The 13964-nt window shown below is 27.8% G+C and overlaps 1 protein-coding gene across 2 annotated transcripts in view; it reads left to right on the forward strand.

Moving 5' to 3' along the window:
* Positions 1–541: 541 nt before the first annotated feature.
* Positions 542–13964, forward strand: part of LOC142327751 (uncharacterized) — a 228816-nt gene continuing 215393 nt past the window's right edge. For both annotated transcript variants that reach the window (XM_075371057.1, XM_075371056.1), the window contains exon 1: positions 542–771. The gene's annotated coding sequence lies outside the window, so the exon portion shown is untranslated. The remainder of the gene's footprint in view (positions 772–13964) is intronic.

Below are 13964 nucleotides of genomic sequence, written 5' to 3' on the forward strand. Positions count from 1 at the left end.
AAATAAAAATAACATTCTGATGTAATACATATTAGAAAATTTGTATGCTTAAAAATAAATCAATCATGCAAAAAAATAATAATACTTTTTCAATGTTGTACTACTAATACGTGATCTTAACAAAAAATAAATACGTGGTCTTTTATATTATTATAATCATGACACAGCAGTAGTTATAATCACAGATAATTCAGAAATATAAACAAACAACTGAACATCAATTTTAATAATAAATTATTAATTGATACATTTATTATTATTATTATATCATTCAATCCAATAATTAAAAATTACCTAAAAATGATAAAAAAGATAACGGACTTCGATTAGTTAGAGAACAAATATGTAAAATGTTACTGCATTTAGTCTTATCTAAAATAATAATGTTGTTACTTCAATATTCTCATAGTATATCATCAGCGCTGTAGAATACAAACTGACTTACTACAACTATATAGGCATTTTAAAAATAGTATATCACACAATTCAGTGCTGCCCTCTTTATAAAGACATGGAAAAATATTAAATGATACGGCGCCAAACCGTTTTAGTCCAGCATCACTGACTAGCAACATTTAGTATACAACTCGACCTCAGACCTGTTGCATTAACTGTTAATTTAAACGGTATTGTATATCAATTTATTACTGGTTTTTAACGAATAAAGTAATTAACTGTGCAGTGATAGGGAATAATTTTAAAAAAACTGAATAACTTTTAAAAAAAACACGTTCTGCTGTACCAGAAAAAAATATCCGTCCAGTTTTAAAAGTGAGTTTAAATTTTTATTTATTTTTATTATTACTTATTTTAATTTTTTTTTTCATATAAATAATCTGTTAATTAAGCTAATTTACTTATACCTATTTTATTAATTAATATTAATAAATAATAGTATAAAGAAATTATTAAAATTTAGTTGTTTATTTATTTAGTTAAGGTTAAAAAATGAACTGGTACGGTTATTTAACCTGTATGAAATTAAAGAAAGTACTTTGTTTAATAACTTACAAACAATAATTGAAGTATTAAATTTATTAAGAAAGTAAAATTTATAATTTTTTTTTTATTACATATGCTACATCTGTGCGATTTTTTTCAATGAAAGCATTTTTTGTAATGAAATAAACAGTATGAATTTTTAATAAAAACAAAACCATTGTAACATTTAAAAAAAAAAGCGTATCGTTTACATAACTATTACTCATTTAAATTAAGAGGTTTATTTACTTTTTTTAATTGTATTAATTTATTTAAATAATACAAATAATCTTAAATTAGCCTAATAAAATGTGTTTATTTATTTATGTATTATAAATCATTATTTATATTCTCTTTGTTTTTTTTTCAATTAAGTTAAAACTACAAAATAAAATTTAGTAAAATTATTGTTTGATTTACTAATTTTATCTATAATCTATTATATTTTTAAAAAAAATTACTAATTATTTTTTTCGAATAAAACACCCGCGATTCAATTCCACGTGGTATTAATTGTCTTCAAAACAAAAATGTGTTGTTCGTAAATCAAATTACTTTTTAAAAAAATACACATTATATAGAATTCGTTAGAGCTTTATTCTAAATAAAACACAAGCTCAATTTTACCCTATATATGTATATATACACATATTTTTTTTTTTTTTTTTAATAATTTTGGTTATTTTTTCTAACCGTGTAAAATTTAATCCAAAATTTAATATGTTATTTACAGGTTGTTTTTGGTTATACTGGAATTTATTTATAAAGTAGCTGGTTATCTTATTGTAATTATTTCACCCTCCTCTACCGGTTAATGAAAAAAAAAAATTAGGGTTTTATTCCATTAAAAAAATGTAATGAAAATAGATATAAAACCAATATAATTTCTGATCTTTACCCATAACATTTATTTTTCAACTCCATCTCCATTACTGTTATTGTTATCATATTGTAATTTCATGTGCTTTCATCACTCATAATGATTATGATTACTATTATTTTATTTACTATTCATCTTAAATTATACATCATTGTGAGTCTGGTTTCATTTGTTGCGTTATATTGTATTACAAGTCTATTGATTAGAGATTGTAATGTTGTAGATATAATACGAGTAATTAAAAAAATAGTGGAGATTCCAATCTTCTCTTGCAGAAAGGTATTTTTCTCTCTTACTTGGAGAAGTGAATGTTAGCTAACACTTCAGCACAGCGCAATACGAATTTACGCAATTACTTTAGAAACGGAATTTCAAAATTTCCTTTTTCAAAAACGATTTTGATAAAAATTAAATATATATATATATATTTTTTAATGTAAAGTAATATATAGTTTTTCACATATTTTCAATAGTTATTGAATGAATATATGTTTAATTATTAAAGAAATCGTTTACTTTTCTGACATATCTAAAACTATACTGCAAAAAAAAGGTATGGTAATCGATCAATAAATAGGTTATTTTTTTTTTAATTTCTCGAGATTTCATGACCCAGGGGCTCCAAAAAAAACAAAAAAGATGGGAGGGGTAATGTTCGTACATACACGTATTTGGAGTGTTTGAAGCTTAATAATCTTTGACTGGATAAACCGATTTTGATGAAATTTTGACTAGTGAATACGGGTAATTTGTTGGTAAAGTTTTGGGATCAATATCTCCGGGGGTTGTGGTAGGTAAATTTTCTCATAATTTTGCTAATACTCCTCTTTATATTAAACTCGGTACTCGCGTTCAAGCTTATCTTACCATTTTTAAAACGTTTTGCCCCAAAATGCATCCCCTTTCCTTAAAATAAAAAAGCTACCTTTTTATTTATTGCATATTTTTAACAAATTTTTTTTAATGGCTTTTTTTAATGACATAGTTGTAGTAGTGCACCTGACCCAAAAAAGTAATTTCGAGGAAATATAATGGTTTAAGGGGGAGAGGAATGGTAATGTTTAAAGTATGGATTTTTTAATTTTTTTAAACTTTTGATTTAATTTCATGTATCATTATTTTTCGTCAATATAAGAATGAATAACCAGTGCCAATAAAATATTACACCTTTGTTTTCAGCTTTCTTTTAATTAATTTATTTTTAACAATTCGTGTAACTTAAATTTTACATTTGAATATCTCAAAAACTGTTAACTGCTCATTGTTTACTACTTTATAACTAATAATAATGCCTAATGTTTAATACTTTGTTCTTTTATTTATATGTACAGGTAATTTTCACAAAATTAAATTCGTAAATATTAAAATATATATAATTTAAAGTATGAAGACGCAATTTAGAGCTCGTTTACATGATAGCGTTTGCAAACGCGCGTTAGTGAGGTACACAGAATTGCATGGAAGAGTACGCGTTGGGTTGGTACACGTTAGCTTGGGTACTCTTCCATGCAATTCTGTGTACCTCACTAACGCGCGTTAGCAACAGCGCGTTAGCAAACCCTATCATGTGGACGAGCCCTTTAAAATAAAATTAACCTAAATAATCCAAAACTCTGTCGTTCAAAAATGTCAAATTCTTTAAAAATTAATATTTTCAAAATTGGATTAAAAAACCGTCACATGCATTATTTGTTATTATAAAAAATATGATTATGGGAATTTCACTCTCTCTCACTCTCGCTCTCTCTCTCTCTCTGTCTGTCTGTCTGTCTGTCTGTCTGTCTCTCTCTCTCTCTCTCTCTCTCTCTCTCTCTCTCTCTCTCTCTGTGTGTGTGTGTGTGTGTGTGTGTGTGTGTGTGTGTGTGTGTGTGTGTGTGTGTGTCGGCGCGATCGCATGTGTAATCATGGGTTCGGAAACGATCCGTTTTAGCGTTATGTCTTACGAAAATGTTTCCCCTGACTTTTTGCTCCAGTGGTAAAATGACGTCTTACTGAAATTCAGATATATATTAAGGGATAGATTTGATTGTTTCATAATGTTTTTTAACTAAAAAATTGAATAAAACAAGTCTCAGAACAGTAGTTTTTAGAAAGTTGTTGTAAAACACAACAAAATGTACGAGTATGTCGTAAAACAAACTTTGTTAAGTTTAACCTATAAAAGGTTTGTTAAACTGCCAGTAAAGAAATAAAATTATACAATAAAATTTGTAGAGAATTAAATTTTTCGAATATTGTGCAAATGACGTTCAACTGAACATGAAGAAAAGTTTAAGAAATTTGGCTATTAATAAAAACAATATCGATCGAAACATGAAGAATATTATTATACATTAAAAAAACCATGGAAGGAATTTTAAATCGAGCAAAATATTATGTAAACAGTGTAAAAGGACATTTTGAACAATTATTAGTAAGTTTACAATACTTTATTTATTTTTAATAACTGGTTTTTTTGTTTAGATATTTTACAGTATTGAAATTATTGTTTCTTAGGTTTAAAATTAAGTATTTTTGTACAAAGTGGTGTAGTGAAGATTTATTTTTTAAACACCAAGTTTTTCTATTTTATAATTTTCTCAAAAAGATTACTACAGATTCTGGGACTTATTATTCAGTTTTTATAGTCAAAAAATATTTGAAACCATCAAAGTTAACACGGTATAATCTCTTTTTACCCTTGGAGTAAAAACAGAACGAAATTTTTCGCAAGCTATAACTCAAAAATGAAGTATTTCCAGACCGACATTTATACGAATGTTTTCCTTTATTTTCACTTGTAAAACATATTCTGAATTTTTTTACGGTTTCTTATTTTCTTCGTGAAGTACCTGTGTAAACATATATATAAAATTTGTATTATGATAAATTACTTCATTAATTCACCACTGATGCTTTTGAAGCTTGTATATATAAATATCGAGAATGGAATTTTTTAGCGTATAAACAATGTCATCCCTGACGGGGATCCAAACCCGGGATCTCCCGGCTGAAACCGAGACCACGAATTCTACGCCTCGCAGAACGGCGATTTATTTATTTAACAATGATAAAGCATCTTTTATTAATAATTTTTCTAAACTTGTAACGAACAATTCATATTATTTAGAGTTTTACTATATTTGTAAGAGAATTCCTTTGTTCGAGATTATTCTCATTTCTGTCTCTACTTAGTTGATAATAAAAATTATTCTTACTACGGATATAATGACTTAATTACAATGTTTAACTATTTTTATTGATTCATAACTATCTTTTGCCACAAGAAAACTTCTGAAACTTTTAATTTTATGCTAACAAAGGGAATATTTAAGAGATGGTTTTTTTGTCGAGAAAATATTAAAATAAAACTTCAGTTAAATTAATTAAGTTAATAAAAATACTTGATCCACCGGGTTGGTCTAGTGGTGAACGTGTCTTCGCAAATCAGCTGATTTCGAAATCGAGAGTTCCAACGTTCAAATCCTAATAAAGGCAGTTACTTTTATATGGATTTGAATACTAGATCGCGGATACCTGTGTTCTTTGCTGGTTAGGTTTCAATTAACCACACATCTCAGAAATGGTCGACCTGAGACTGTGCAAGACTGCAGTTCACTTACACTCATACATATCATCCTTTGAAATAATACCTGAAGGTGATTCCCGGAGGCTAAACATGAAAAAAATAAATAGAAAAATAAAAATACTTACAAGTATAGCTTGTCAGTTATATACTGAAAACAATTATGTTTGTATATCTTTTTTTTTCCTCTGGTTAGGGGAGTAATCCCAATTACGGACAAAGTGTCCGGCTCGCTAACAGGTTCCGCAGATGTTACGGCGTATGTACTCTCTTCTTTTTTCTTTTAGCCTCCGGTAATTACATTTCAGATAATACTTCAGAGGATGAACGAGGATGATATGTATGAGTGTAAATGAAGTGTAGTCTTGTACAGTCTCAGTTCGACCGTTCCTGAGATGTGTGGTTAATTGAAACTCAACCACCAAAGAACACAGGTATCCAAGATCTAGTATTCAAATCCGTGTAAAAATAACTGACTTTATTAGGACTTGAACGCTGGAACTCTCGACTTCCAAATCAGCTGATTTGGGAACACGCGTTCACTACTAGACCAGCCCGCTGGGTGGCGTATATAGCCTGCGCTCTACCGACTAAACCTCCACCTCACCAGCCCCCCTCCCAAGGCCGGAAACTGCATTTAAGCATTAGTCAGCCCTAGGAGTTGTCTTCGAGCTAAGTGTGTTCAGTCTCCGTGCGTTATAATTGTCGCCCACCCATGCAAGCACGAACGAGCGCCAGCTCTGCAGAGGGCTGTCTGTCCTCCCTTCGCTCTCCAGTCCGGTATCCTTCACCTCACTTCTTGAGGTTTTCGCTGGTCTGCTGGACGGTCCGAATGTAATTATCGGGGAGCCTTGCCTCCTCATTTGCGTTGAGTCAACCGTGGAACCTTGCTTTACTTTTATATTTATTTTTCAATAGATGTCTGTACATCTGTTGAAAAATAAATATAGTTGAGGGAAAGGAAAGGTCTCTTTGTATTTTAATGCAAAAGTAAAACAAGTTTTTTTTAATATTTCAAATAAAGTTCTACAAATTTCTCAATTCAATTCTTTTGTAATAAAACATCTCATCATTTAAGTACCTCCATTTAAAAAGTTTATTAAACTTTAATAAACTTAAAAAATAAAAAAGCTACCATAAGCTACCATATTAAATTTTATAGGTTTTTTAAGAAAGTTTTTGAGATATAAAAACATTAATTTTGTACATATACTCGTGTGTATATATATATGTATGTATGTATGTATGTATAATTTTTTAAATAAAAATGTTATTAATTTTGAATTAAGAGACGTCAAACGGTGATCAAGAAACATACAAATTTGGAGAAATATATTTTTAACTGTTACCTTAAATATTCAATAACAGTCAGGAATGTAAAAATTAATATATGTTTTAACTGTAGATTAATTTTATATGCAGTTGATGCTCTAAAATACAGTTAAACAGTTTGATTAATGCAGTTGCTGTCCGCTGGGAGTGGTTCAGATTATGTTGACAATACTACCTTTCTGTCGTAATGCTTAAGAACGATTGAGGTACTAATTAACAGAGTTGTTAAAAAGATTTTTTTTTTAAATCAGAAGAAAAAAATGCTAAACAATATTAAAAAAAATCTATGTTAATAAAGAAAAACCAAAATAACTTTTATATAAATCGACATCCTTAAAGGTCAATTTAATCAACGTACATAATTGGATAAATGGATAATGAGAATAAATTGTAGTTAAAATCTAAATTAATAAAAGAAAATGCTATTAACAAACTATTGAAATGTTATCGTTCTCCTGGAAAATAATTTATCCTGAGTCCCAACTTGGACTGCATTTAATTCTAGGGACCCGCATTAAATTTTTTATATTTAAGAACTGTTTTACCAGTAACAGACTGTATTATAATAATAAATACGTAACAACTTTATCTCGAAATCCCTATAAAAAAAAAAATAGCCGTTTAAGTATTATGTTACGTATCCATGTATTAAATTCGGAATTATTACGTCTGGCTTATTTTATGTATCAGGGCGTACGAGTAAAGGTTTGTTCTTCATATGTTCCTTGGTAAATATAATATTGCATTTAATCAGGCTAAAACTTTTCTAAATCCAGAAATACAAAATTATACTTAAGGTTTGTTTATGAAACACATAAAACTATTAGCTAAATGAAACGTAGTCACACATCAACAGAAATTTGTTATTTTAATGTTTTAAATGAGAAGGAAATTATTTGATTAAATTAACGATATTTATTCTTTTAATTAACAAATTCAAATAATAGTTTTTTTTTTCATTTTGTTTTTCTTTAGTTGCTTTTTAATCTGTAATATATATTAATTTTTTTTTTTGTTTGGTAATTGTTTTCACATTAAGTGAAGTGCAATAAGTAGATTTCATTACTGATATTAAAGAAATTTTAACGAGACGCGTAAAAGTTCAGGATGAAGAATGATATCGTAAGTGGAATTTGTGTAAGATTAATTGTTATATCAGTACCCTAAAATATTTATAGCGTAAATTATTTAAATTGTTATATAATAAACAAAACAATTATTTCGGAAAATTGAAAAAAAAATTATAAAATTAGAAATAATTTTAAAACAGCTGACAAAAGATCGCATAAATTTCCCGTCTTCACTGTTCAAGTTAAGTTAAAGTCTGCCTGCCTCCGTGGCACAAGTGGTAGCATCCCGGCCTTTCACCAGGAGGTCTCGGATTCGAATCTCGGTCAAGCATGGCATTTTCAAACACGCTACAAATCATTCATCTCGTTCTCGGAAGCAAAAATTTAAATCGAGGTATGGAATATAATATAGGTGGCAAAGCTACTTTAATTTTAATAATTTTTTAACTGATGAAGAAAAACACAAAATTATTTTTTAATAAAAATTAAAAAAAGTATGTATATTTTTTAGAGTTGGGAAATAAATTTTAAGAAAGATTTTTCTATTAATATTCATTCATAAGATAAATAATTTCGTTTACGTAAAGTTTTCTCTAAATCTAACACTTCCTTCAATAAAGAAAAAAATAATTTTCAAAAACTTTCCTGCAGTTTAGGTCCGGGATCTATAATTTAAAAAAGAATATAGACATTTGTTGATAACTGTATATATGAAGTATTAACTTTTAAAAAAGGTTTTGATAAATATTTACCCCGAAGGATGATACACAAAAAAAAAACGGTACTTGTTTGCCATCGCACCGCCAATTTTTTCACTTTTTGATGAAACTTCTTTGTCAAAAAACAACATATTATTAAATCAATGTATTAAATAAAATATATATCTATTAGCGAGCGAAGCGAGCGTAGGTAGTTTAGATTATGTTAACTCCGTGTACTAACGAATCGTACGTATATAAACGTAACCTAACCAAATATAACCTACGCTCGCTAATCTCGTCTAATTTACGTTAAATATGCATATTTACATTACTTTTAACGTTAATTAGACGCGGTTAGCGAGTGAAGCGAGAATAGGTTATGTTTGGTTAGGTTATTTTGATATACGTACAATTCATCAATACACGAGTCAACATAATCTAAAGTGTTTTGTAATTTTCATTTTTCAATAAAAAATGTAAATTTTTCACTTAAATAAACCTTATTATTCATTTTCTCATGAAATCTGAAGAAGTTGTATCAAAATAAGTGAAAAAAAGTAGTGGTGCGGTGATAAACAAGTACCCAAAAACATATATTTCAATTTTTAGAGGTTGAGGTTGATTTAAAACAATAATCGGATTTATATATGCATTGTCAGTAACAAATTTGCTTTAATAAAATTTCTCTGAAAAGACTGTTTTTTTTGCACTATCGCCCCACTCTCTTTACAAAATTTGAAAAAAATTAATATGATAATATTAATTTTTTTTTTATGTTTTCATATACAGAAATATTTGAATGAAATTTTAAGTAAATCGATTTAATCAATTCTGTTATATAAGACCAAAAGAACTGCGACTTAGATATAAATATTTTTTTGGTTTAGGTGAACTAGTTGGCACTCTAAAATGTAGATTTCCAATAAACCCGATATCCCATCTTTGACGTGATCAATATAATATACTCTAATACAGCTATTCTAGCTAAATTTTCTAGAAATGTAAAATGGAATATAATTAATTAAGTAAAAGTAATAAAAAAGAAAGAAATTAGGGCAAAGAGTATGTTATAAGCAATGCAGAAAGATAGATATCAATTTAAAGTCCAATATAATGTAGATTTATTTGCCAGCCTCTTCAGCAGAAGATAAGGAAGGTAGGAAATATATACCAAAAAACTGATGATCTAATAAAAAAAACCAGAAAAAATCAGATGTGAGCACCACATAACTTCCTTGTACGCCTATTAAATTACATACACACTTTTTTTTAAATGAAAAGTATATAAAATTCTATTTCACTAATAACTTCTGATATTTTTTCATATTATTATTTTTTTTTTTGTTATTATCGAGTTATTATTTATCGTATTTTTATTGTATTTTTTTACATTCAAGAGATTAATTGAACAATATAAATCAATATATTAAAATTAAAAAAAAAAGTTAAAAAAATATATGTACATTAATTAAAATTTATTTGGCTATAACTCTGGAATCGATGAAAATAAGTATCACTTACAATATATCGTTTAAATCTCTTAATAAGGGTTATTACTGCAGTTAAGAAAAAGTAAAAAAATCCACATTTTTTTGTATTTTGGGCTTTTTTGGACACTTTTGGTCACAAATTGATTGCAATCAAAAGGGGAGATGCACAACTAGATGTTACAACAGTCCTAAATCTAAAATTTCAACATCCTATGCCTAATCGTTTTTGAGTTATGTTAGATACATGCAGACGTCATGCGGAAACTAGTCAAATTGGATTCAGGGATAGCAAAATGGATATTTCCGTTGCAATCTGAAAACTAAAATTTTTCATGATCACAATACTTCCTTTATTTGTATAAGGAAGTAAAAAGAGGATTATAATTTATTATTAGATTGTTATACATAATATGGAATATAGTCTTTCTACTTACTAGTATAAACTAGAATGTCTGAGAATAAATTAAAGGAGAAAGTAAAGTAACTAAATTAAAGGATAAAAAAACCTAAGGGGTAGGTAAAAAAAATTAAAGAGGAACTAGGCATTTAAAACATTTTTTTTAAGTATGAACTAGTAATTACAATCACTATCTTTAAAAATCATAAAAAAAGAAAAGTACATAAAATTGATATGCAGAAAGATATTAGGTAAATTATATAAAGGTTAGGAATAAATTTTGAAAATAAATTATTGCAAATCGTACCCAGGTGGAGATATCAATTTTTACCATAATTTAATCATAGTAATAATGAAATGCAGATGAAATTCAAGAAATTAATGAAAATTATAAAGAAAGAAATGGGATGTAGGCAGGCAAAAAAGATTATCTAAAATAAAAATCTGAACAGTTCATAGGTTATGATCAAGAAGTTAGTGCGATGGAAATTCAGTTGAAACTGATTGGTTTAGACAGAAGATATTAGGCAGATGATTGACAGTAGTTAGAATAACAAGGATAATGAGAAATATATATTAAAACTTATGGATAAACACAGAAATTATAAAAACACAATTGATTATGAAAGCAGAAAATTATTTTAACATTATAAGCAATGAAATTAATTGGAAATATAAAGAAATAAAGATCTATTGAAATTGAGAAAAATATTATTACTGTAAAGCATATAGGAAAAATATTTTAAAATACATATAGAAAAATTATTGATAGTATGAGAAAATATTTAGGAAAATGATTCTGAATTGTTTTAAGTGTTATAAGAGGAAAACAACAACAATGATGGAGCTTTGTACCACATGATCTGAATTGGGTACAGCTCTAAAAGATTTAAACAAGAATAACAAAATTTTACTCATTGATATTCTGTATGACAGAAGTAGGACTGAAGCTTTATGCAATATTTATGAGATTGATGAAATATCCCCAAATTTTAAAGAAATTATAATCGTTACTAAACAAAGAAAACAGAATTAGGTAAATGTAAAAACTGATGAACTGTGTAGTTTAACATTTCATACAGCCTAAATGTATAATAGGATATTTTACTGGCAAACAGAGTATAAAATGATATATTTAAAAAAAAGAACAGTTTGGTTTCAAAAATAAAATGGGTATAAGAGAAAGACAGAGGACTTTCAGATCCTCAAATTAATTTTAGAAGGCAAAGAATAAAGCAAACTAAATAATATTTATTAATCTGGAAATGGTTTTTTTTTTGTAGAATTGAATTAAATATTTGAAAAATTTTAAAGAAATATTTGACTTGAATTTAGGAACAGAAGAGTTATTTAAAACAAGTACAAGAATCCACTTATAGTGGCAAGAGTAGAAAATGAAAGATATGCTCTATTTCAGAAACTAGTAAGAGTTTCTGAAATAGTATTGCTTTTCATCTTATATAGATATTGCTTTGACCAAACTTGGTCAAATTACTTCTATATTTGTGGCATTGATGCTATTAAATTTTCAACTTAAAAGGTTAAAGGGGTGAGGGTGTACAGCAATATAGAGATAGCTCACCCTCTTGGATGAGGCTGCAAAGCAAGGTCACCCTCAGTATCTCGAAATTTCTCCTAATTAAGGTCGTATTTTTCTTAGGCACATTTGTTAACAATTAAAAAATAACAATATTTGCAAAAAAATTTTCAAAATCGCACTCCCACCCAAAAAATGTTCTAAATTATTGCCGTGTTGTGACTTCACAGGTGAGTGATAGAATTAAATAAATGGATAATATTTAATGTATGAAAAAGTACTCCTTCTGGCTGGGTTAAAAACTCGATCGCCCGGTCGACACGGTATCTGGTGCGTTAACTCTCGCGGCTACACCAGTCTACCGACCGAACAAGCGAAATTTGTTCTATATAACTATTGAAAATACATTAGTAAGTGCAGACCGCGCCACACCCGCGCGTATTTAGTTAGAATCATTGAATTAAATAAACGAAAAAATATTATATTTAAATAAAATGATAAATATTTTCAATTAAGTTGTATGTGTAAGCCGTGTACAGAAATAACCATACAGTTATCAGCTTTATTTAAAGTCATTTACACATTTTACCTGAGCGTAAAATCGTATCATATAAAAAAAAAGAAAAGAGTTTATAAGAGCGTCGTTTATTTTTATGAAGGAAAATTTTCAGTAATGTAATGCAACTACATGTATTAATAAAACATTGATAGAGGATAAAATAAATCCATCTATTACCGTATTTATGAAAGAGTCTAGTATATTAGAATTGTCATTTTAAGTTGTGTATCACAAACGACCTATCAACAGATATTTTAAGTGTCATATCCATACTGATTGTAGGCGAACTGAGTGTTATGATTGTCAAAATTTACTACCGAAAATGACAGAGCCATTTTCTCGAATAAGAAGCATACCATCCCAAATGTTTTAGGAAAAAATGAGGAGGAAAGTGGTTTCTTGTTGAATTCCACCAAGCTGTTTATTAATGATTATCAGTATGCCAACGCCTACAAAAATACATTAGAGTAGAAAGAAGCATTAGATTCGAAACATGAATGTAAAGGCAAAAGCTGTCGATCAGACCAGGTGGAAAAGGTCTCTAGGCGTGCCTCAATTAACATACTAAACGTCGAGAGTCTCACTATCAAAAACATTTTGAGATATCCGGGGTGGTTCTAGTAAAATCTATATCGATGTAAACGTGTCGTAGTCCCGTTTTTCAGTTTTAACTAGTTAAATATTATTGAATTTATCGAAAAATGTATCAAACAAAAGTTGTAGAACGGGAAATTTTACCCAAAAAAACGTGTAGTAAAATTTTCATAAGTAAACGTGAGAATAATCTCTTATTTACATCAAAAACAAAAAAAATCTCGTTTTTCTATCTTAATTTTTTTGAAAATTTAAAAATAATGAAATCGAAGGTTAACTCTCAATAAAGTATATATTTCTAAAATTTAACCTAAAAATTCGTTTTTGTTAACTTTTTACAAACATTTATTTATATTGCTATTTTCACTGTTTTGTGCGCAGTGGCACATTTTACAAATATTACGCTCAAAAAACTCAGTCAAAAATTAAAATTTACGTAAAACTGATATTACAATGTAAAAGTATTTTTCCCTATCTATTGCTATTTTTAATATTTTAGTAAGTTATGATTGGTTTTTTGTACCTAGTAAAAGTCACTTTGAAGTATAATGATTTTTGAATTACTAATGTATATAAAAAAAAAAAAAAAAAAACATATTTTACTACGAAACTTATTAAACTCATACATAATCACCTTAAGAATATATTCCCGTAGTTTTTTTTTCGATTATTTGAATTTTTATTTCCATATGCAGGTCTTGGATAAACAAATTTGACAATACTTCGACCTGACAACATTATAATATAATATGTTATTCCTAAATGTAAAAAATTCTTTTAAATTTGCCAAAAGTTATTCTTTTGGTATCATCTATCGATGACATTTTTATTTTTTGCATTATCTATGGTAGATCAAAA

This window comes from Lycorma delicatula, chromosome 7 (genome assembly GCF_047948215.1).
Source record: "Lycorma delicatula isolate Av1 chromosome 7, ASM4794821v1, whole genome shotgun sequence".
Taxonomy (NCBI): Eukaryota; Metazoa; Arthropoda; class Insecta; order Hemiptera; family Fulgoridae; genus Lycorma; species Lycorma delicatula.